This window comes from Pezoporus occidentalis, unplaced genomic scaffold (genome assembly GCF_034315485.1).
Source record: "Pezoporus occidentalis ecotype Australia unplaced genomic scaffold, CSIRO_AGI_Poc_V1 ctg182, whole genome shotgun sequence".
NCBI classification, from domain to species: Eukaryota; Metazoa; Chordata; class Aves; order Psittaciformes; family Psittacidae; genus Pezoporus; species Pezoporus occidentalis.
Window position 1 is genome coordinate 1,537,714 of NW_026913662.1, and position 23,806 is coordinate 1,561,519.

At 42.4% G+C, this 23,806-nt stretch overlaps 1 long non-coding RNA gene across 1 annotated transcript; it reads right to left on the reverse strand.

Annotated features, from left to right (window-relative positions):
* Nucleotides 1–21,294, reverse strand: LOC134162032 (uncharacterized). The gene is made up of 4 exons (XR_009964168.1): nucleotides 21,161–21,294; nucleotides 8,609–8,719; nucleotides 609–716; nucleotides 1–469 (listed from the first exon to the last, which is right to left on the reverse strand). It is a non-coding gene; the product is annotated as an uncharacterized LOC134162032 (long non-coding RNA).
* Nucleotides 21,295–23,806: the final 2,512 nt, after the last annotated feature.

Consider the following 23,806-nt stretch of genomic DNA (forward strand, 5'->3'; position numbering starts at 1 on the left):
TTTAATTTTGGCATCTATTTTCGCATTTATTGAATGACATCAGCTTCAGCAGGCTGCCCATGAATCAATCAAACACTGACATTATTCATTCATAAAGCTGGACAGTCACACCCTCCCTTGTGAGCAGGAAATACAAGGCATGCTACAAAAATGACCACCTAATCTTATGCGGTGCCTCTTTCAAGGCACAGGGAACATACCTGCTGTGTTGGTATATATTGATGGAAAGTACACAGAATGAGCCATGTGTTTTGTCTCTCATGAAGTCAGATATACATTCCTTTCTCTTTTGAAAAGTATTTAGAGGTACTGGATTCTTATTTATTTGCGGTATGTTTTATAATTGATTGAAGCCTTTACGCTTTTTAAGGTGCATTTATTTCTGTAATAAAGGATGAGTACAAGGGAAGAGTCTGGTGGTCTGCAAAAGTCACCAGGATTCATACGGTATCTATGCAGCAGGTCCAACCTGTAAAGAAAAGAGGTGATGATGAGTGGAAAATCAGAGACCTGCCATTGAATGTGAAGGTAGTGAAAATGCCTAATTTGGGCTGGGGGGATTGGGTTTGAGTTGCTATTTGGTCAGATTCATAGCAAAAACCGTGAACCTGCTTCTCCCATGCAGTGTGGGAATATTCCTGCAGCCCAGAGCTAAATCTCTCCCATATTCTTCCTATTCCAAATTGCTCTGCTTCTCCATGTGAGTAACTGAATATCTGTTGGGGCAGAAAACAAGAAAGAAATTTGCTAGCACATGGCATAGGACACTCACGCAATTTCTACGGTCAGACTTTCTTGACTCAGATGCACTTCCTTGGAGATGTTTCATTTGGATAAGGTGGCTGCTCCTACTGACTGATTCCCAACTTCAGCCAGACAGAAGGGCCCCCAGTCAATGGGGAACTGCAGGAAAGCAGGAGCAGTGGTGCAGAGGCAGCAGCTTGGGAGCTGGCTGTGTGGTAAGGCTGGAGAACAGTGAGCTGGAGAAGTGGGAGTGGAAGACCCTGAAAAGGAAACAGGACTTCACTGCAGCTGGCAGGGTACCAGCCAATGTAGCAGAAGAACACAGGGCCTTGGCCTGCAGGCAAGACACTGCGATAGAAGCATCCCGATAGGATGTCCATTTTATTGCTCTTGTATGGTCTGCACACAGGGGCCCAGCTAGGAAGGGTTGTTTTGTTCTTTTCCCTGTAACCACCATAGAAGCTCTGCCCAGGACATTTGCAATATTTTGTTCTGGCTTCTCCAGCAAATTCACTCTTTGTGGTTTCATTGAAAACTGTACATGTTGACGCAAACCCAGTGAAGGCTGCAGCCTGTAATATGCTTCTGAATCTCTTGGTGCTTGCACATGAATTTCAGATATCGATCCAAATTAGCATGGGGTGACAAAGGACTACTGCGCCACAACACACGTCAGTGTCTACTGGTCGCGTGGGTTGTACTAGCAGCAGTCTGGGTGCATGTGGGAGCTTGACAGAATTTGCATGGGCACTGCTTTCAGTTTCTGAGGGCCTGTCCAAACCCTACTTTGCTCTAATTCTGGGTTATTTCTTTTTTTTTACCCTTTGTAGTCTTCATTTAGTATATGCTTTCAAGCATTTTTCTGCAATATATACAGCAGAATACTGCTGTATTTTAATGTGAGACCTGAAATCCACATGGGTTTACAGCACCTCAAGAGCTCAAGATGAATATTCAGTAAACACTATTATATGACTTAAAAGCATCTGATGGGAAGCAGCTATATCTTGGGTTCTTATTCTGGATGTAAATCAAGGAGACCTCCACATATAGATATGATGTAGATGCTACCCAGTGGGTATGCCTTTCTGCTCCCATAAAGATAGACTGAAAGTGAAGGTAGCTGAATTTTCACAGAAGGCAGTCAGCACATCCTAATAGAAAACACCAGATTTTCTTCTATTGCAACCTGTTTTATTCCTTCTACTGCAGCGTATTTTGCCATATGTTTAGGTATTTGTATCTTTAGCTGCAGATGGTTACATGATTGTTTAAAGTTTTGATCATCCAGAGGTCTTAATTAGGCCACATTCCTGTTGCTAGTTACAGTCCAGATTTCTAGCAACTGCCTTTAAGATGTTCCTGTTTGAAAAGCCACCCCTCTAGAGCTGCCCAGCCAAGAGTGACAAACTCCTCCTGCCCTGTAATCCTAAGGCTTTACAGTTAAAAGCGTACCGAACTAAAGAGCATGATCATTGTCCATGCTTTCTCATTCTGGGATTTTCCAGACTCAATGGACAGGATGTATAGCTGTTGTTTGCCCCTTATGCCACATTTGGAACAGTCAAGCAGCTGTCCTAGAGCAGAGAGTTAAGAACAGGAGAAGGGTGGCTGGAAATAAAACTTTAATTTGTGCTGTGTGAGAAACATGGGAAATAGTTAATCCTTGATCTCTCTTCCCCCACAACAACTCCACTGACACAAATAGATGTGGAGTATTGCATTAAAGCATTACATCATTGGGACAAACCCTAATGGGCTTATTTACGGCCAATGCAAAGCGAGACGGAGCTAGATTCTGATCTCTGCTTGCCTGGTGTAAATTGGGAGTAACTGCAGAGATAAACTGACATAACCAAGATTAGAGTCTGGCCTCTTTGTAGCTGTTTTTGGAAGCAGCTGGCTTTTAGAAATTAAGGATGTCACATAAATCACTGGTAACAAAGTGGTTCTGGACTTGAGCCTCCAGCAGCTTCTGACCACCTATCTCTGCAAAAGTGATGGTTCTCCATGCAGCTGTTTTGTGTCCAGAGGCTTTCAGTTGAATGGAGTGGACAATCCTACATCTCCTACAGCCTCAAGGAATCAATGATATTTGTGTAGCACAGGAAACAGAAAGAGACAGCTTACAAAATGCCATCCAACCAGAGATGGATTCTAATAATGGAAGTCTGTGAGCTTGAAGCAGTCATATCTCATCTGCTTAGCTCTGGAGGGAGAACGGTGTTGGGCAATATGTAGCCTTGATAACAAAGAAGATCCTTTAGTGAGATATGTCCTGTTCATGACTACAGGCACTATCCTTTGAATACAGCCAAGGCAGAGTAGGCAAATAGGTGTGAATAAATACATCTTACCCCTTCTTAAGCACCTTGAGAGGAGGAATGTAGTGTTATTTGTTGCCCTTTTATATGAAATGTGGCTGTTATTTTAAAAGGCCATGATATTATACATACAAAATAAGTTGAGGCTGCACTGATTTTTGAATATGTGCGACCCAGGATGATGATCACGGGGTCCTATGCTCTGCTTTCTCAGTTGTAGGGTTGGAGGGCAGTGTGTTTCACCAAACAATTAGTTACCTCTCTGGGAAGAGTAGAAGGATATGACGCTATATAGACTGAGGCTACGTTGGCCAGAGGGCCATTTTTACGCCTTGATATTGCTGTTACAGATCAAGGTGAATACACGCTTTATTTTTCAGTAATGTGTTTGAGGAACAGTGTAACTAATAAGGTCTTTTTTTTTGGTTTTGTTTGGTTTGGTTATTTTTTTTGTGTTTTTTTTTTGTTTGTTTGTTTTTGTTTTGGTTTTGTTTTGTTGTTGGTTTGGTTGTTTTGTTTTTTTTTCGTTAAAATTGCTAAAAGATGATATCTACCTCAGGCCAGATAATTTTCAAATGATATAAACTGATGTAGCCCCACCAACATCAGTTTGCACTGCCTGAAGATCTTGCTCACACCTTCATTATCTTAAATTGCAGACACTTCCAGGTTATTGTTACTGAACTGCAGCTTTTGCCTCCTCTGATATATTTTTCTATGCAAAGTTTGTTCTCTTCTCCGGAGTCTCAGATAGGAGTCTTATCAGTGCAAGCATTGTATTTAATATGTCTTAATGAGTGGTGCAATTCCTGGTATCTGTTGCAATGTTTGTATTTCAGGAGACCAAGACCGGGTTACTCTAAGGAAAGCTCAGATACAACTTGATTATGGTTGGTGGTGGGCAAAAAACTCCTGCCAGCTGAAACCCTTACCCCTAAAACACGTTCTGGGCAGCTGAGCAGACACAATCACATGAAGAGAGATTAAATTCATCACTTCAATATTTAGTGGTGTTCCAGTTTGAAAATAGCAGCCAAAATTTTGTATGCATTATGCAAAAGTCTCCAGATACAATCCAGATTCTGAACCGTTTACTTTGATGCTTCTGCATGTATTCCCAGTCTTCAATGAGGACTGCTACCTTCTTTGTTTTAGAGAGGTATATTTTGCATATACAAAGCATTCATTTGAATGCAAGTTGCAAAGATAAATGCAATTGGCACTGGCATTAAGTGCCTAACACGGCAGCTTGAGAGGCCATGTGATGAGGGTATCAGCATCTGCAGAAATAAAAGCCAAAGTTCTGAGTATGTGAGGTCATCAGCAGCCTATTTTTGTGGGTTGCAGGAAGGTTCTCTGTTAGGATGAACTAAAGACAGATTTGAAAAGAAACCTGTTCCACCTTCCTGGTTTGCAAGTGCATTTCCCTACACTTTCCTGTTTTCTTTGGAAATGTCTCTCTCAACTATTGGGATATCTTGATTCTGCTCAATTCATTAACCAACTACAAATGTGCTGGAGCAGGGGAAGCTGCCCTGCCTAAGGTGTAGCTGTGGCTTTTAGTTATGAGTGAGTACCTGGCAGGCTTTGCAAGGGATGATAACCGATTCCTTCCTAATGTGAGAGCAGCAGGAGCCAGGCATGCTGGTGAAAGGCAGCGCCGCTACAACAGAAGGAAGAAGTTGCTGACACCCAAAGAAACGAGAGAGGGTGTGATAGGAAAGACAAATATTTTGAGAAATTCTGTTTGCAAATGGGGGCCAAACGACTGTTAGAAAATAGGGGCATGAAACATGCTTCCTCTTCTCTAAGAGAATCATTTCCAAAGGGTGGAGCTGTAAAATACCTCGGTATTATAGTTAGCGTTTCAGTAAAATATTGTTGTAGGACAGAGGTTTCTGCACATGGAATCTCTTCTGACTCCCTATCTCTCACAGAAATTCTGGCACTCCTTCATTAAAGGGATCAAAATTCATCCTAGAGTAGATGCCAGCTGTAGCTTGAGCTTTTAAATGCTTCCAGTTTCATGTGAGAGAGTTGCAATTTCTCCTGGGGGTGGGGAAAGGGACCATGAAATTTCCTGTGGAGAGCAGGAAGCGTGCGTGAAGGATGTGTCTGCCATGCGTAAGGGTTGTTATGTGCAGGGTATGATGGCTGCTCGAGAGCTGCTTGGGGGCTGGCTTTGCTTACTCCCTTTTGGGGCACGTGTGAGGAACCAGGCACAGTGGGCAGGATGCTCCTACAGCAGAGGGCACATGCAGAAAACTCCATGTAGAAAGGCCTTAAGGGGGTCACCTTATGGAAAAAAAGGGCTCTTGTTTCAGAGAGGGATGCATGAAGTGCACATTATGGCTTTCAAAGCAGGCTTCAGCCTTCAACTCTGTGTTGAGCTTTCTGCTTCTGTGGTCTCAGCTTTCCCCTGGCTCTGTGCTTCAAATCCCTGCCTGCAAACAGCCTAGTGGGATGGGAAGTTCTGCAGGGCAGGGGCTGTGTCTCCTTATGCATCTGGGCCCAGGAAACCCTTAATTTGCTGGACCTCTGAGCATTATTGTAAGGTGGATAGTAAATAAGAGTATTGACATGATCATTTTGTAAAGCAGCAGCTTGGCAGACTACAGAAGAAATATGTACAGATAAAATGACCTTGTGATTTTGAAAGTGAGACCCAGTATTTGTTTTGAAACACATTGCCTCAATGACCCTGTTAGTTCTGCAGACATGTCCTGCCTGGAAATGCCAAAACAGGTTGTATGATGTATTATTAACCAAGTTAAGGTTTTGTTGAAATAAAGAATATCAATCAAAGGGTGTTAGGCCAGAAGGCCACATTCCTTTTGCTGTTGTTGATTTCACCAGTATCTCTTGTCTGAAAGCCTGTGATGACAGGGCATCAGAGAACTTCTAGGGTGAGTGAGGAGTACTCCTGGGGTGAGTGAGGGGGCCACATGTATCTGCATCCCTGTCAAATGGGTGTTATCGGAGGTCAAGTTCTCAAGCTCCAGAGAGGACCCTCTAATGCCCAGTGATTAGTCAAGGGGAGAGCCAGACATCCTTCACAGAACAGAAACAACATTTGGTGGAGCGTGACAAGGAGAAGTAGAATATAATACATGAGGGTGTGCAAGGGAGGTGCTGTTCACTGCTCCAGTAAGATGGGAAGGGTTGCATCCCTCTCCCTGCTTCAGGTCCTCCCCTTCATTGCAGAGTATGTTCTAAATGAGATTGGTGTGTCAGAACTTTCTGACCATCGTGCAGAGGTCCTTCAAGAGTTGGTGTTGTTGGTTAATTACATCTTGTTTTGGGCCAACGCTGGGTGAATATCATGCTAGGATTTGAGCCCATGTGAAATTGTAGGTCACATGCATGTAGTAGAGCAGAGTTGGGTGATTTTTCTTTCCTCTTAGTGGCAAATGCAAACTTTGCTGAAGAAATGCCAGTTTTATTGTCTAGAAGCTGTTCATAAATTTGAATGGTATTTGCTGTAAATTTGTTCAGAGAAAAAAAAGTATGTTAAGATACACTGACAAAACCAAAAGAAAAATACATGCACCCCTTTTTATCAGCATCAGGAATGTGCGAGAGACAAGTTCAAGCCTCTTGTTTTCCTGATGTGACGTGATCCTAAATCGCTTTCCTTCATAATTTCATGTTTGGGGTGTTTTGGTTTGTGATGTTCATGATTGCTCCTACTGGAGCCATCCTGCTCTCTCAGAATACTTAAATATTTACCAAGCTGGGGGACAGGGATGGGGAGGGGGAGCTGGAGGTGGGAAAAAGTGATTGCTAGCCTGTCCCTAGGACACTTACCAAAGAGAGAGAGCATCTGAGTCACAGGCTCTGATCTCTTGCATGTTTGTTTAAGCAAAGAGGACTCAGGTCAGCCAAGGGATTGAGAGTAGCTTTCACTCCTCTCCTGGTGAAAGCACTGAGGCAGTGAAGGCACTGCCCTGAGATATGAGTCTCCTAAGGCAATAGGAGGGTTCTAAACCTCAGGCAACCTGCCTGAGCAACCCCACCACTTAGTACTGGAAAATGGGGGGCACAACTACTTCCTCTCCTAGCCAATGTTTTTCAATGTTCAATTTATCTGTTTTCCTTGTTCTGTTTGGTTTTAACTAAAAAGTAAAAAACTCTTGCTTCAAGTCTAAAGTGCTTTATTCACTGCAAGCTGAAGTGTTTTGTTTTGGAGTGGGAAAAAAGCAACTACCAAATCATTGAACTAAAATTGATCCTGCTCTTTTTCTTGTTTAGGAGTGATGGAAGGAATTCAAAACCACCATGCGCCAAGAGGTATCCTGGCTTCCTCAGCCTGTAAATACCTGTGGAGGTGCTTCAGCTGAAGCTGAGAAGGAAGTGGGTGGCTTAGGAGGGAGAGGCTTTGCTAGGGAATGGTGGGATTTTGCAGTTCCCAGAGTGCTCTATCGCCTGTTGCCCTTGTGTCTGTCTTGCTCCATCTGGGACCTAGAAATCGTTAACCATTCCCAAGGTTTTGTCAAAACTTTTACATTTCCATACAAATTTGGGGGTTTGGGCAATTGGAAACTATGACTTTAAGATTTTTTTTTAAGTGTTACCATTTTTCTCACTTTTTATTCTAAAACTTTAACCAAGGATGAAAGAATTCTAAAAAGTTGTCCGCAGTCGCAGAGACATCAAGACCAGAGACACGAATACAAATCAACATCAAGTACATCTTGTTCTGACGCTGCACAATGGACTAACCTCAAGGCAAGAAATTTGTTTTAGCAGCTGAGAAGCTCCTTACTTTGATTTTTTTCTCCCTGCAGTCATCCACGGCTCTTCACATTTCACTGTAATTCATAGGGTTGTGTTGATGTGGAATGTCAGAGCACTTCTATGAAGCACCTTTTCATGCAAACCACATGGAGTGACTGAAGCTAGAGGAATTATGGAAACATACTAATGTAGAAATTCAGAAATATAACACATCATCTCTGTTGCTATAAGTAACAAAAAATAAAAGCTCAAGTTTTTTTTTTGGAGGCCTGAAAGCTTTTTTGTTCTTATTTAAATTAAAAATACGTAAATAAAACAAGATCTGGGAATTGACAGCACAGACTTTGTTTTATGAATACAGTGTCCCAGTAGGTCTCCATCGATTTTGCAGAGATTTCTGCTGGCTTACACCGTAATAAAGACCAACACCTTGATGATTACCCTACAGCATATCTATTTCTTTCGCCCTTGTTACTCTTACACACTAATTGGTGCTATCAGGCAATGTGCATTTTCTCACTTTTCATGGTTTTGTCTTTTTCATGATGCCCTTTTCCCTGACTTGGACAAAATTATTGTCTTGGCTGTGACTACTTATGGTTTAAGAAACATCACTGGAAGATCGCTTCTTGAAGTGTTCCTTGCTAGGCTCTTTTTCAGGCCTCTTTTTCGGTAAGACTTTACATCTTCTCGGTGGCACCAGAGGAAGATGAAAATGAACACCAAGAAGAAGCTGAGAAGGTTTGTTGCCTTTTTGCTGACACTTTTTGTTTTCTTGGCTGTGCTATCTCCTACACTCTCACCTCTCCCATCTGTGCCCACTGCCCACTCTTCACAGCAGGAACTGCCTCTTCCCTTGGGTCTGTGGGGTCACTGATGCAGCACAACTCCATTTACCACAGTGGCTCTTGGTGCTGGAAGAAAAGGAGAAAAGATAAGCCATCACTATATAGTAAAGGAAAAATTCACCCTGATTGTTGGGACAATCCTGAGGGAGCCAATAAAAGTATTTTTATCTTTCATTACTGAAATGCATCCAGGCTAATGTGTCCTGATTGGCTGAGCCTGGAAACAGCTGTCCCAGCAGATTGTTGGAGGTGGGTCATGCAAGGCTGGAGGGACCCAGCCTAAGGACCAGACTGGAAGGGAAGAGCACAGATTCGTGGTAGTTACTGCTGCTGAATTATTTAATGGCTGTTGGGTGGTGACTGCTTGCATTCTCTTAGCCTGTGGCAAAAGTGAGGCAAACCAAGTTACATTAAACCTCAGAAGAAAGTGGCAGAAGTTAAGCACTTCTCCCTTCATTCTGGCCATGGAGTAACAGCATGTGTACCTACCCAACTAGTTGGCTCAGTTGGGGTGCTTTAATCCAGTGTTGTTTTATCTCTCTAGTGGTGTCATTGAATTAGGTAAAAAAAAAACAATGACCTGTAACGAGTGCTTCCAGTTACACTGTGTTTGCCACATCAAGGTTAGCATTTCCAAACCATGCAAGTGACTTACGAGACCAAATTCAATTTACAGGTAGACTTCGTGGCTCCAAACTGCCTTAATTATTTTTGGAAATCAGACTTTGGGCCAAGTTAAACAAACAAACAAAAAAAAATAAATCAGAATTGTTTAGGGAATTGCTTAGCATGGAAAACAATGGGATACAAGCTCCTGAGTTACTTGGGTAGCTTTGAAAGCATTACTTGCTTATTTCCTTCTTTGAAGGAGTTTAAAGTGTGACAAGTTTGTTTTCCAGAGAAAACCAGTTCTGATTGTAGGATACAGCTTGAAGTACAGGTTGTAGAGTAAAATGCGATAGGACAGATGCAGCTTTTAAAAGGGTAATTACTGATGCACTTAACTGGGGGGTGGTCTCCAGATCTGCAACCCCTCCTTCATCTAGTGCCCTTAGGAAGTCAAGAATGCACTTGCCTGAGAAGGGGAGAAACCCTCTGCCAGAGACACTGAAACCCTTGAGCTGGGTGCTGGCCCTCTGCCTTTGCAGGTTCTTTCTGCCATGGCAGTGCTGCTGCAAGGTTTAAAAGCACTCAGCTCCTCAGAGATGGAAACAGCACAGGTAGGGTACACTAATCAAGAAGATAATCTGGAAGGCTATTTACAAGCACCATAATGGAAACAGGTTTCCATGACCTGCTCCTTCTTTAGTGCTGTGCCTTCGGCTTGACCCAGCACAGGGTTCTGCTGCTGCATGGCTGGGAACACCATGACCAGCCTGGCAGGGGATTCAGGGCTTTTGGAGGAGGGGGGAAGGTTTTGGCTACTGCTTGTAGTGGCAAATCAGCTGCAGAAGGGGGAGTCAATGCCTTCTCCAGCCTGGCACCTCCAATTTCCTCTTCCCTAGTCATTTTCACACCCACAGAGGAGGAAACCAAGAAGGCGGAAAAAATCCGAGTGGGTTAAGGAACATGGGTATGGCAGTCACTTCCTGCCAGACAGCCCAAACACCTCTTTGAACCTCCCCATGGGGTCACGTATCTTGCCTTCAAAGGCCAGAGGTTGCAAGAGGACGAAGGCTCCCTTGAGCAACCACAAGAGGTACCAGCTGAAAGTCTTGTGACTACCTAGCACACAGGTGCTTGTACTCCAGGCATTGTCTTTGCAGGGTGTCAAAATTACAGGAGTGTTTTCTCTGCAGCACACAGGCGTGAGCTGGCTTGCATGGGACATGGTTCAGCATGAGGCATCTCAAACAGCCTTAACATCAAAACAAGCAACACTCATGCAGAACTACTCTGATTATGCCCTTCACCCGCACACTTCGTAACCATCACCTCTTTTACTTCCCACTGTAGATCGTCATGACTGAAACAAAAGGCAAGGGAGATACTGTTAATGAGGTGCAGAGAGATGGACGCTATCGCATTTTGCGCATATGTAACTAGCGAGTTTAGCAGAGCTCCAACAGAAAACATACGGTCTTGCATTAGCCAGCTTAAAAAAATACCTAAACTTTCCAGAAAATATGTTATTCTCTGGGAATACAATGGTATGCGTTGCCCCTCCATCCCCCATTAGGAAGGGAGCTGCAGCAGGGAGATACTTTAAGGAGATTGTGGTTTATATTACAGCTGCTAAGATAACCAGGAGCTTTCAAAAAGAATCTCAGCTAGAGAGGCTTGTTTTACAATACCAAACTCCAAGGTGGGGGGGGCGGGAGAAAGTAAGTTTGTTTTCCACGCTGCCCCTTTATCTGGATGTCAAATATATCCCCTGGGAAAGGAAAACATTTAACCAGCAGATCCCATGGACACACACACACAGGCACACATGCGCCTTTTTCCCATTAAGCCACGTCGGTGGCCGGAGCGTGGCACTGTTCAGTCTATTGCTGCTGCTAGAGAGCTGCAGGTTTGGCAGCAGGGAAAAGCCCATGAAGAAGATGTTGCAGGTACAATGCCTGCAGTTTCAGGTTCTGGTGCCAGCCAGTGATCTGGGATGGCAAAACCCAGGAGGTGAAGTGGTGATTTGATTACAATTGAGAGCACCTTCATGACAGGGGATAATTATGGCTGGAGAGGACCATTTAATTACATAGACAAAAGCATAACAAAATCCAGTCATTGCAAAGCTCCCTGGATAGATCTCGTCTGAAATAAGATGCATGTTTTTAACAAGCAGGAGCATGAACTGTTGGTACAGCTTCTCAGGGGAGCGCTGAGGGGGTCTTTATTGCCTCTCTGGATTACTGTAAATTATTTGATCTAACTCATCCAGAAGCTCTGGCCTTAATACCAACATTATTGCTTAAATTCTGCAGTCTAAGATGATCATTATGAAACCTCCTGGTCTAAAAATCTCTGCCACAGCACTGTTATGCGTGAGAAGCATATGTGGATGCAATCCCTTCCCTCTTTATTTCCCAGCCTGACTGATGAGGAAACTGTATCTCCAGAGCTCTGGGTTGTAGCTCTGCTGGCAGCCATGGTGTTTAAGCAGCCAGAAGAGTATTACAAATGCAAAGAGAATATCATGCTTTGAGCTAAGTTGATAAAAAGGCTATCACAAGGTAAGAGCAAATGCTGCAGCTGCTAATTTGGGAGCTAAATTTGTCTGCTGGCAGATAAGGAAGGACAGAACTACTGTGTCTAAAGAATATGAGTATGCTTGGGAAGACATCATCTCACACAAAAAAAACAAATAAAAGGAAAACTCTTTCTTGAGGTTGAACCAGATTAAGTAGCCAAGGCATTTACATAAACATATACTCCTTTTTAGAAAATGGTATCAAAATGAAATACAGAGCTTGCTGAACATACCTATGCACTGGAGGAACAGAAAGGTCAAATCTATATCTGTGTTTCACAGAAGGTTGTTTTCTTGGTATGAGGTTGAAACACATTTCCAGAATAAAAATTCTTCAGCCGTGGCTTGCTCTACATTCAAGTATGCATCTGTAACCAGACTCTGTGGCCTGGGACAGCCACTGCACACACCACATCTGTATGCTGAGCCTCTGCTCCTGTTCTGTTTTCTGAATGGGAAAGGCTGAATGTAAGAGGCCTGGTTTGTGTCTCACTTGCACATGCCTTACACTGGTGCTGCTCCATGTGTTTCTACAGAGCTGTGCTGAATAGCTTTAGTAATAAGAAGAGAATCTTGCCTACAGCTTGAGAAATGGAGAGGAGCTTTCTTTGGAGAAGTCATATGACTTTCTGGAAAGACAGTCATAATTGCTCAAATTGCAGTTATTTCAATAGGCAGAGTCCTGGTGCCACTGCAGGGAGCTGGAAGCTGTGCCAGTGACCAAAGAGCTGTGAATTCATAGAATCATAGAATGGTTAGAGCTGGACCTTAAAGCTCATACAGTTCCAATCCCCTGCCATGGGCAGGGACACCTCCCACTAGACCAGGTTGCTCAAAGCTCTGTCCAACCTGGCCTTGAATGCTGCCAGGGATGGGGCATTCACAGCTTCTCTGGGCAACCTGTGGCAGTGTCTCACCTCCCTCATAGGGAAGAATTTTTTTTTCTAATATCTAATCTAAATGTCCCCTCTGTCAGTTCTCAGCCCTTGCCTCTGTGTTCTCTGCACCCACCATGAAGCTCTGCACCACCATGAAGTACTCATCTCAGATGATGCCTCACCTGAAAGACCTGTTGGATTTCAGATACTTCAGAAGAGCTTTCAGCAGCTAGTGAATGGGTCTGGGAGGTGTGACTGACCACATTCCCAGCAACAGGGCTAAAAGTCTTGTGGTTGTGGTATAAGGCCAGAACAGACTATTGTGATCATCTGTATGGCACAGGCTTTAGAGCTTTCTTCTGCTCTGCAGAAAGCCCACACACTTTGGACAACTGAAAGCAAAGCTCTTAGAAAAATATTCTTGGCTTAAATACTTATGATGTGGAGTCTCTGCTAGTTCCCTTGGAGGGTGGTTGTCATTATTAGCCTTGGTGTTATGTCTTACTTGTTAAGCTGGCCTTGCTTCCAGTTCCAGCCATTGGATCTCATTACAGTTATGGTTGAGTAAAGAGAAGTTTTCTGTCACAGCTCTTGTCCTCAACATCTCTTGGTCTTGTGCCTCCATCTTTCCTTCTCCTGGGGTCTTTTTCTTCATGTTGATTTTCCATAATCTTTCTCTTCTAAGTACCCCAAAATATTTTTCTCAATAATAGAATAAGTCAAACTAAACCATGGAAATTCTTAATGAAAGAAAACATGTTTCCAAACAAAATTATTTTATTTCCTATCTCTGTTTTTAATGGGACTGTCTTTTCTTTTACTATTTCCCTTTTTCCTTAGTTATTCAACCCTTTTTCTCCTAATACAGAGAGACTCACAACACATACGACAGCACTCCTTTGCTCCTCTCCCCCCTTGGGCTGTCTTGAAATGCAACCAAAGCCAAATCAACCCATTAGACTTCTCCCACGCTCAGCATTTTTCTGGTTTTTGGAACACTTTCTAGAAATGGGGCTGATACCTCAGAAGATCTAAATCAACATCAGGTTTTTGAAGCCAAATAGTTTCAAACTGTAACAAGGTAAATACAGTCTCAGTGGGTTCCAGACGGTTTTCTGTCTAGGCAGGACCACTCAGTTTCCAGCAAACTTGAAGAACTTTTGATTATTTTTTCTTTATCTCCCACACCCTCTCATCCGTTGCTTTCTTATTTCATCAGACTGCTTGCCATCTGAAGTCCATGGTGTCACTATACACAGTATGTTAGCTGAAGTTTGGTATGCCTAGCTCTAGCACCAGATGTTTCATACATGTTCACAAGTGCCAGGAGTTCTCTTTCCTGCATTTACCAACAATTTATACTCACAGGATATTCATTCCTTTGCAGAGAACTCCAGCTTATTGTCCGTCTTCTGGAGCTGATGATGCATTTTGAAAAGGAGTTCATTGTTGCTCATTTTAACTCAACAATAACTTTCCTCCTCTTCGTCCTCATTTGCTAATGGGTTTCATTCCTCTGTAGCAGTTAGTCATCTGTGAATGCCTGAATTAGCTGGAAGGTTCTTTTTTCTTTCTATAGCTGGTTGTCATTGGGAATCTTTGACAATGAACATTAATAGAATCACAGAATCATAGAATCATTAAATCACAGAATGGTTTGGGTTGGAAAGGACCTTAAGATCACCTAGTTCCAATCCCCTGCCATGGGCAGGAATGCCTCATACTAGATCATGTCGCCCAAGGTTCTGTCCAATCTGGCCATGAGCACCACCAGGGATGGAGCATTCATCACTTCTTTCAGCAACCTGTAACAGTGCTTCACCATCCTCACAGGAAAGAACTTTTTCCTTATATCTACCCTGAACTTCCCCTGTTTCAGTTTGAACTCATTACCTCTTGTCCTATCACTACGGTCCCTGACGAAGTGTCCCTCTCTGGCATCCTTGTAGACCCCCTTCAGATACTGGAAGGCTGATATGAGGTCTCCACGCAGTTTTCTTTTCTCTTCACTATAGAGATGAATGTAAACTTTGATATCTTTATTTCTTTTATGATTAGTAATGTTTGTGCTGCAGCAGTGCCAAAGGAGCTCACCTGGGTCAGGGTCCACTCTACACAGCTGGTCTACCTTCTGCAGATCTTACTAACAATGTCAGCGTGAATCATGGATTTTATTATTTCACAAGCAACTACTTGTCCAGAAACCTCTAAATTAATTTTGCCATTTGTATTCCAAGTTATTTAGTTGCAACATGGAAGTAATCCCAAACGCTATAGATGGCCAGGAGTAGCCATGCCATGAGAATGTGAACATTGACTACGTGAATGAAGTTGTTCAGGAACATCTTGGCTGATGCAGAAAGGGTGCACTGTATTTGCTTTCTTTTTATGTATTTAATGCAACTTCAAGTTCAAAAACATGATGACAATTTTAAAGAAGTGATTTTCAATTCCTTTGCACATTTCTGGAAAGAAATAATTGCTATATTCTGATGTGGTTCTATATTCTATGGTTGTAATATATAATATGTAACTATATTCTGTGGTTGTAATGATGATCTCTCAGTGAGGATGCATTTACCTTTTCTCTGCCTTGTTTATGGACTGTCAGCTGCTCTTATCATAACATCAAAAGGGATTAGAAGTCTAGTGCCATCTCCAGACTGTTCATTCAGCTTCAGGAAACTTGTAGCATGTGGAAAGGTCTCAGGACTTCAAAACCTAATCACTTTAGAGAATGATAGCAGCTCAGTGTGCAAAAAGAACACACAAATACTACTAAGTACATGTGAAAATCATCTCTGTGGGGAGTATCACATTGTATCTGATCATGTATCTGTCTCATATAATATGTTTGGAAGGAGCTGGTAGCATACATTATAATGGAGAACATTGCACCACTGTGCTTGCTAGGAAGTTTCTTCCTTGCCCCAGCTAGTTAATGGATCTTGTGTCTGTTTTTTTTTCCTGTATTATCAGATTTTTATTATTTAAAATGTCTACTTGTTCATTCATTTCTGTGACTCAGTAAACCATTGTGGAAATCAGTTTTCAGGAAACCTCTTTTTAACAATCCTTAATTCTGACATTAGTACCTTAATTTTGGAAAACAGTTGCTAAGTGAGAACTATATTTAAAATCCTCTGTAACAGGATTTAAACACTTTATCCGTGCATTAACATAGTCAGGCAGCTTAAAAATTATATTCTCATGAGTTACTTTGGCAAAATGTCTATCTGGAGTCACTGGTCTTGTGGTGATTTATCTACTCTAGCTATTTGTACTGGATTTAAAAGGGAGCGCCTCGTTCTTAAACTAATTGCCAGTCATTTATTCCAGGGGAAATACTTTTATAAGGATAAGGGGCTAAAGGCCAACTTTTCAAAGGCATGTAAGCGCCTAAAGATGCAGATAGGCAGTGGGAAGGTCTTCTGAAAGTGCCGAGGCAGCTGAGGTGCTCTTGAAAAATCCTGTGGGTGTTTGGTTATGCCTTCAGGTGCCCGCATACCTTTGACAGTCTGATCCTAAGGTTTTTTTCTCTGGCTAAAAAAGAGGCCTCCAAAGCAGCTGTAACTCAGAGGCTCCCTGAAACAGGCACGGGGGGCACAGAAGCTGCCTCCCTTTCCCTTCCTGTGACACCAGGATGTGGTTAAAATGAGTTGGGTAGGAAATCTGATGGAGCCCCAGAAATGTCATCTGCAGGCAGTACAACTTCAATCCTGACATTTAATGGCTGCTTTAAATGGTATTACAGCACAGCTACTCCTGCCAGGAGTGAGGGGATGTACGGTGTCACATCACTGTGGTACACACAACATTGCAATGAACACTGCAATGAAGGTGAAATGAGCAAAGTCTTGCAGCCTTACCCCTGGCTCACCTGGAGACACCTTTCCTTGGAGAAATTCCTCACCTTAGCCATGAGGTTGCCAGTGGGCTGACCGCTTGCACCCAAGTTTGCAATGTGAATGGCCGTGCGTACCACCACCAGTAGGATATGAAGCTTGACGTTCCCCACTGAATGCAAAGCCATTGTTTACGGTGAAATTCAAATGCTCACTGGTGGGAACAATGAGAAAATGTAAATGTTTATACAAGGCATCCTGCAACCTACAATAGTGATAAGCAAAACAATTGTTACATTTTTTAAGGAAGGCTTAATAAATATTTATTCTTGGTACCAGTGTGCAAGACATTTACATGGCTGTGCGGTGATTCCAGCTATGTTGGAGACGTCCACTTCAGAGCCAGTGCTTCCATTCAACATATGTTTTAGTTTAGCAAACCTCAAACCAACAGAAGTAGCTCTTTCCCTAATACTGTTTTAAGGTAATGACTCATTTTCATTTGAGTGCTACAGCATCCTCCAAGAATCATTAATGCCTGGAAATTTTGTGCTCCACGCATACCACGTATTATACTCAATAATTATTGTCCTCCTACTGCAAAGGAACTTGGTGGTAAGTTAACAGGATCTTCAGATTGTTTAAACTGCCCTAATCATTAGCAGATACATACTAATTTATAACATGTGAAGGTCTAGCTGATACCTGCAGTCACAGGGTTGCTTATGCAGTACAGGTCTTTTAACTCAAACCCTTAACTTGTATTGTAATGGTAAAAATGTTTAAAGTCAGTGGAGAATGAAGAGAGGAAGAAAAGAGACAGTGAATATGAGACAGGTAAAAAAGAATTCTCAGGTTTTTCTGGTGCCACAGAAGTGAAATAGATCATGTATCTATACTCCATATAGATATCTGAGCATAGAAAAATTGCACAAGCTTAGTATCATTTTGGGGCTAATCAGGCTTCCTATCCCTCTGGTTTCCTGCCCATGCACTGGAGAAGGCACTGATCTTACTGGTAGAAGTTGAAAATTCTGGATAAGAAAAGCTAAATCAAAGCAAGGTGCTGCTTACAAAAACCTGTGGTTTCTTGGAAACTGAAGTGTGGTGTTGGGGTGTGTGTGTGTTGTGTTCAAAGGCTCTGATTCTGCAACCAAGTTTCATTCTTCTCTGACAAATCAGGGTTAAGGAATGGCTGGAAGTTGAAGGTTTGTAATAGGGCTGGCTTAGATGGGCTGGTGTTCTCATCTGTCTTCAAAGAGTGTAACACTATTATCAAATGATGGTTGATTTTCTTTTACTGTTTAGTTGTCCTGTAAAGGGTGTCTTTGTGCTGCCGTGATATCCTCAGAAAACAAAGGAAATTGTATGAAGTATTTCAGTGGTTTTCCTCAAAGAAGGAAAATTCTCAAACTGTATATGCTACATGTGTGACTGTGGGCCTCCTCTCTTGGGAAGTGGGGATTTATGGTTGCCAGGATAGGAAGAACAGTCAAAGTTCTTCCACCACAAATGAATTATGCATTTGGTTGTGTGCACAAGTCCATCTGCACACACCTCTTCGCATGTTTGGCTTTGGGTACTTTTGAGAGGAAGGTATATAATTTTTGATGGTCCCTCTCTGCCAGGGTTTTCTAAATCCCACGTGGAACATCTTTGTTCTTAAACACCTACACAGCAGAAAAATTTAGCTTAAACAATCACATTCAAGGGTTTAGTATCAAGTTCCTTTGCAATACAAGGGTAATGACTGAGTAAAATATATGGCATGTAAGGAGAACAGATCTCTGACTTTTATTAGAATTGAAGATATCTAGTAGGTTAGAGAATTTTGAAAACAGGACTTTGTATTCTAACACCTCTTGTTGGAAATGTGTGCCTGTAGGGGATGGTTCCTGAGATATATTTATTCTCTTGTTTCTGATGTTGCTCCTTAATCACCATATGAAGAAGAAAAGCTCCATCTTTCCCTTGCTTTGAGCATAACTGTGAGGCTTGCTAATATCAGTAAGCTTCCAGTCTTATTTTTATCAGCCCTAACTTCCGAGACTTTCTTACAGAAGTAATAATGTATAGTTAGGAAAATGAACATTTGTATGTGATCCATCATTTAATGCCTGAGAGTTAATCTACAGTTATGAAGGTTTTAATGGAAAGTGGCTGATTTGGTGGCAGGAAGTCTGGGTTCTGACTTGGCAAAGCTTTCTGTGTGTGCTTAGTCATAAGGCACAAGAAATCACATAATCTTTGATTAAATTATTTGTGAGTAAAGTTAAGGATCTGTGTTGAAAAATACATGAAGCTTGTCCTAAGGACTGAATGAGCCATGCTTCTTCATGGTACGAGCTTAATAGGTTGTAGCAAATTATTTAGGATTTTCTAAAATAATATTAACACTGGTGTGTTCTTAGCATATGCCCTAGTATTCACTCTGACATAATTATGATGAAGGATAAGTCTTCTTGTGTCTGTTTCAGTAAACTGATCTTAGTATCAGATTGTCTTTTCAGAAACATGCTGCCAAATCCAAGAAATGCATCTTAAATAACTCCTGAGCACTTCAATTTGAAATTAAATATATAAGCTGAGCACATGCAGGGAACCCACTGCATTATTAACACAATTTGCAGCATTAACACAATTCTGCAGCATGTTCCTTGCCTCAATAAAATGGCACTGCTCTAAAAAATGATTCTTGTCTTGTTCGTGTTCCTCTTCACTTCCTCTCTTTTTTTGGTGTGGATTCCCTTCTTTCCTTGCATGGACTTTGCTTTCCTTGTTCCGTTATATGTCTTCTTCTGGTTCTCCTTTCCTTCTTCTCCCTCAGTAATTGCATTCAATATGTGCACTGCTGCTGTACAGTCCCCGAACTTTCCTCATTTCATCCTTCCTCCCATTTCTTATTTCTATGGCTTTCTTGTCCTCCTTCCCCTCTCCCCTCCCCAACTTTCCCCAGGTTCCTCCAGCTTTTTAGCTCTTTTTTTTTTCTTCCTACCCTCTGTCTCTCTTTAAAAATTTAATTGGCATGCTTTCTTCTAGCTGTCTTAAACAGCCCTATTTTTTTTCTTCTCTCTTTTCAACTTCTTTCCTGAATTGCAGTCACACCAGTTCTGCTTTCCTGACTGCAGAGTCATAGCAGCTGTGGTGCAGAAAAGCATCTGAAAAGAAAATGCTAATAGGGGTTTTCACAGTGTACAGTAAAAGGCTCTGTTTTAAAAAAGTAAAAATGCTACACCTCAATACTACCTCTAAGCTAAGACTATCGCTTCTTGAGAGCTTCCTTCTAGAGCATGTAGTAGCAAAGCGGAATCCATAAGCTCGTGTGAAATCTACCTGCCTGTCATAACCACAGGCAATGCTTGAATTGGTATTTTAGTTCACAGAAAAGCAAAGAACCTAATGTGTCTGTGTAATGGCATTTATCCTGTGCCTGATAACAAAATCATAATTAGTGTGCAAGGCAGTTTTACAGAGGTCCTGTTAATGTGCCCAAGTGCTGGTTGTACGTAAAAGCATCTCACCAGATACTTCCAGGTCTAATTGATTTTGCAAATGTTCTTCCATGAGCATTCATTAAAATCTGTATACGAATATGCTTCAGCCAAACTATTATTCCACTCGTTTCAGTTGTCAGTGAGCATTCACACGGTTAAGTTTATTTATGACAAACAACCAGTCTATACACATTTCAACTTTACATAGGTCAGTATTTCCACACACGCACATTCGTGTTCATAGGGGAAACATGGTCATCCAGCTGGGGACAAGAAACATATGCCATAGACTCAGCTGACCAATTGCACCAAGGCAACTTATTTCCTCTAGCAAATCTGTTTAAAATAATGCAATGGGATGTAAATTACTCATAAATCTCCTCAGTGCTGAATATTTTTGTACAGTATGGAGAATATGATCATTTGCTGGCAGATATTCTGTAAGCAGTAAGATACATTAAAGTTAGTGGTTTCTTTCAAATTACTTATCCATAGAGCTACTTAAAAAAGGTCTTGTTTGCTCCTAAAAAAACTCTGGTTGAACAAAATGAGAGTATCAGATGGACTTTTTTCCAGTTCATTGTCCTTGAGGGAAGACCGACAGATGATGAAACAGATTTTGGTTTCTTTTTTCTTCTTCTTAAAATATTGGGCAACTTTTCTGGAAAAAGAAAAGTTTTCAGAAAAATATAAACTATGTGAAAATGTGCAATTAGAAAATATTTTATGTACTACAGAATGTTTCTGACTATCACCTCAAGGCTTAGCCCACAATAATTTCCTCTGTTTTGATGCCTGTTAAAGAGGAGTCTTTATGGCGTCTTCTAGGACACAACTAGCTTTCAACTGCTGCCACCCCAATGTCTTTCATGCTCACAGTGATTTAACCTGCTCTTCCTGCATGCTCAGGGTTCCTTGAGTTAAGGAGGATTTGGTGGGATGCAGCAAATGCAAAACTGAAGAAGCTAAGACATAGAAATAGCATTGGAAGTTAGGACACTCGATTCATGTCCCATCAGTTCAGTCACTGACAGGACACGAACCATGGGAAAGGATTTGGGCTGGCCTGATCCGTGAAACACAACTGTACGCAGGAACATCACCTTCGTTTGTGGAGTGCTCTGGGAGGCCGAGGCGGAAAAGGATCTAATGGAATTCTTGCGGGAGTAGTTTTCACTGGCTCAGTGGGAGCTGTTTGCACACAGACGCCATGGAGTAAGTTGCTAGGTGTTTATTAACTCAGCCTGAAGAAAGAGGGTAAGGGGATGGGAAAACCACTGATGGGAAAATGCTAGTTAAAAAGACAGAATACCACCCCCTGCTTTCCACCGAAGCTGAGGGAGCTGGAGCTGAGCAAGGTCCTTCTAACCTGTCTGGTAAGTTTTAAAGGATGTTTTCCCTCCCTGCAACCGGTTGGTGTGTATGTGTGTTAGGAAACACTGATTAAAATATTCATTCAAGGGCTTAACCCTTGATTGTTTCTCTGTTTCGACCCCCATTTAGTGAAAAGCCCCACGCCAGGGGCTCAGGGGGCATTGTGGGGCACAGCCGAGTCCCTGCTGGACACCTCTCCCATCCTGAGGTGCAGCCTGGCCGTGCAGCCTTCCTTCTGTGGGATTTGGTGGCATGCAAGGAGAGAGATCATTTGGGATGAATAGAGCCCTTGGCCTGTGTTTTAGGCCATCCAGCCGCTCTCCGTGTTCTTTGTCAGAGCCAAACAAGCTCCATATCATTACGCTGGCATTCGCTTGCCCAGTCTCATTATTAGGTGCATTAGCTGTGGGAACTAAGTCCATGACAAAAAAAAGAGGGGGTGGAATTGGCACACACAAAAAAAGGCTTTCCCAGCTCAGGCTAACAACTTGTGCCTATTAACTAAAAACGATCATTAGAAAATTCCCCCGCAGACTTAAAGCTTCAGCAAAAGCTTGTTTCACGTATGCACTTGCCCTGTTACATGAACACATAACCAGCCTTAAAGAAACACACCCTCCAATGCTTGGATAGTGACTGGACGAGGGGCTTCCAGGCACACACTGCATTCCCTTGAAAAGAAATCTCTTTTCTATCTCCCTCTTTCAGCATTAATGCCAATAGGAGATAACAAGTGCATAGCCTTAAAACAGGAAGGATATTAGAGGACAACCAGAAGAGGTTGGGTTAGTCATCAAAATAAGAAAACAAGTGGTTGCATGGGACTTCATTCTTTTGTTACAACTATCTGTTATACAGGTCAAACCTCAAAAAAAAAATATCATTGAATATCAGGTCTTCATGAACTGCACAAAGATTGTTCTCCCTAAAGAGAAAAATATCTTTATGAACTTCTATTAATGTTTAATCCAAGATTTAATGGGTGGTAATAGTGAAATACACCTTTAGCACAATTGCAACAAACCACAAGGCAACATGTATATCTGTGGAGGTCCCCAAGCTGCTTAGGAGCCTATCACGGTTTAGTGTGAGGTGCCCCTGCCCATGGCAGGGGGGTTGGAACTAGATGACCTTAAGGTCCTTTCCAACCTTAACTATTCTATGATTCTATGATTCTAAGAATCTTCAATGGGATGAAAATGTACAGGCATGTCACCTCAGATATCCTAGTTCCTACAGCTTTCTGTGGTCCTTATGTGTTTGGCAATGGGAGAGCTGGGTAGCTTAACACAGAAACCATGACCGTGCCAGCAGCTCAGTTCACAGGCTTCTGATTACATATTTTTCCCCAGAAGATGCTTGCTTTCTTAGTATTTCCTAATGCTAAGAATTTCTTTTAAGCAGTATAATAGTCTTCCTAGGAAACTGCAAAACTTCCAGTTCCTCGGACATGTGAAGATGAGAAAGACACATGTCTGGAGAATGCATTGCAAGGAACAAAACTGATAATGAAGATAAAGATAAATGAGTAAGATTTTCCCACCCTTTATGTTCAAACTAGTGCTTCTCTTCTGGTTACTGTGCATCAGAAACAGGTCCTTAAAGCCAGTGGATTTAAAACAGTGAAATGGAACCTGGCTTAGCTATCCTGCTCTGAGTCCCCACCATCAGCTGGTGTGATGAAGCAGGCAGCTGCAGCAGAGCTCTTAAGGGCGTCAGGGAGCAGCAGAAGAGGAATGCTTCCCACAGGAAGGCTGTATGGGAGCTGGTGGTGACCACCAAGGTGGGCAGGGTGGCATGTCACTAAGCAGGGTGCAGTCCTGCAGCACCTGAATGGGAATGGTCACAGGGTCTGAATGCAGGTGAACAGGAGCAGTGAGCAGATCAGTGATGGCCAGACAAATCTGGAGGAATGAGGCAGAATCCAGGTGTGGAGTCAAGGTTTGGGACAGTGAGGTGCCAGGCACAAATACAGCTGTTATGTAGCTCATGCAAATACCAAGACTGAGGGCCTGAGCTTAAAGGCAGGTCCCAAGGGAAGAGGAGAGTCTCTCAGTGAGGTTTCCCCCAGCTCTTTCCCACACTGCTCTTTCCCAGCAGTCAGATCCAAGGTCATGCAGCTGCACCACAGAACAGGCAGCAGAACCTTACAAGCAGCTGGATGGGTGCAGAGGTAGCACTGTTCTACTACTTCCACAATCCAATATTGGAAATGGTGGGATGGACACAAAGAACCCGTTCTGGCTTTTGACCAGCTTTGCTACAGCTCTAGCAATAGCCGTCCTTGCCCAAAATCTGTCCTTTCAGGCTGAGGCTGTATGATGGAAGAAGCCACCCCTGTAGACACTTTCGGTTGAGCAAGCCTTTGGCTTCCT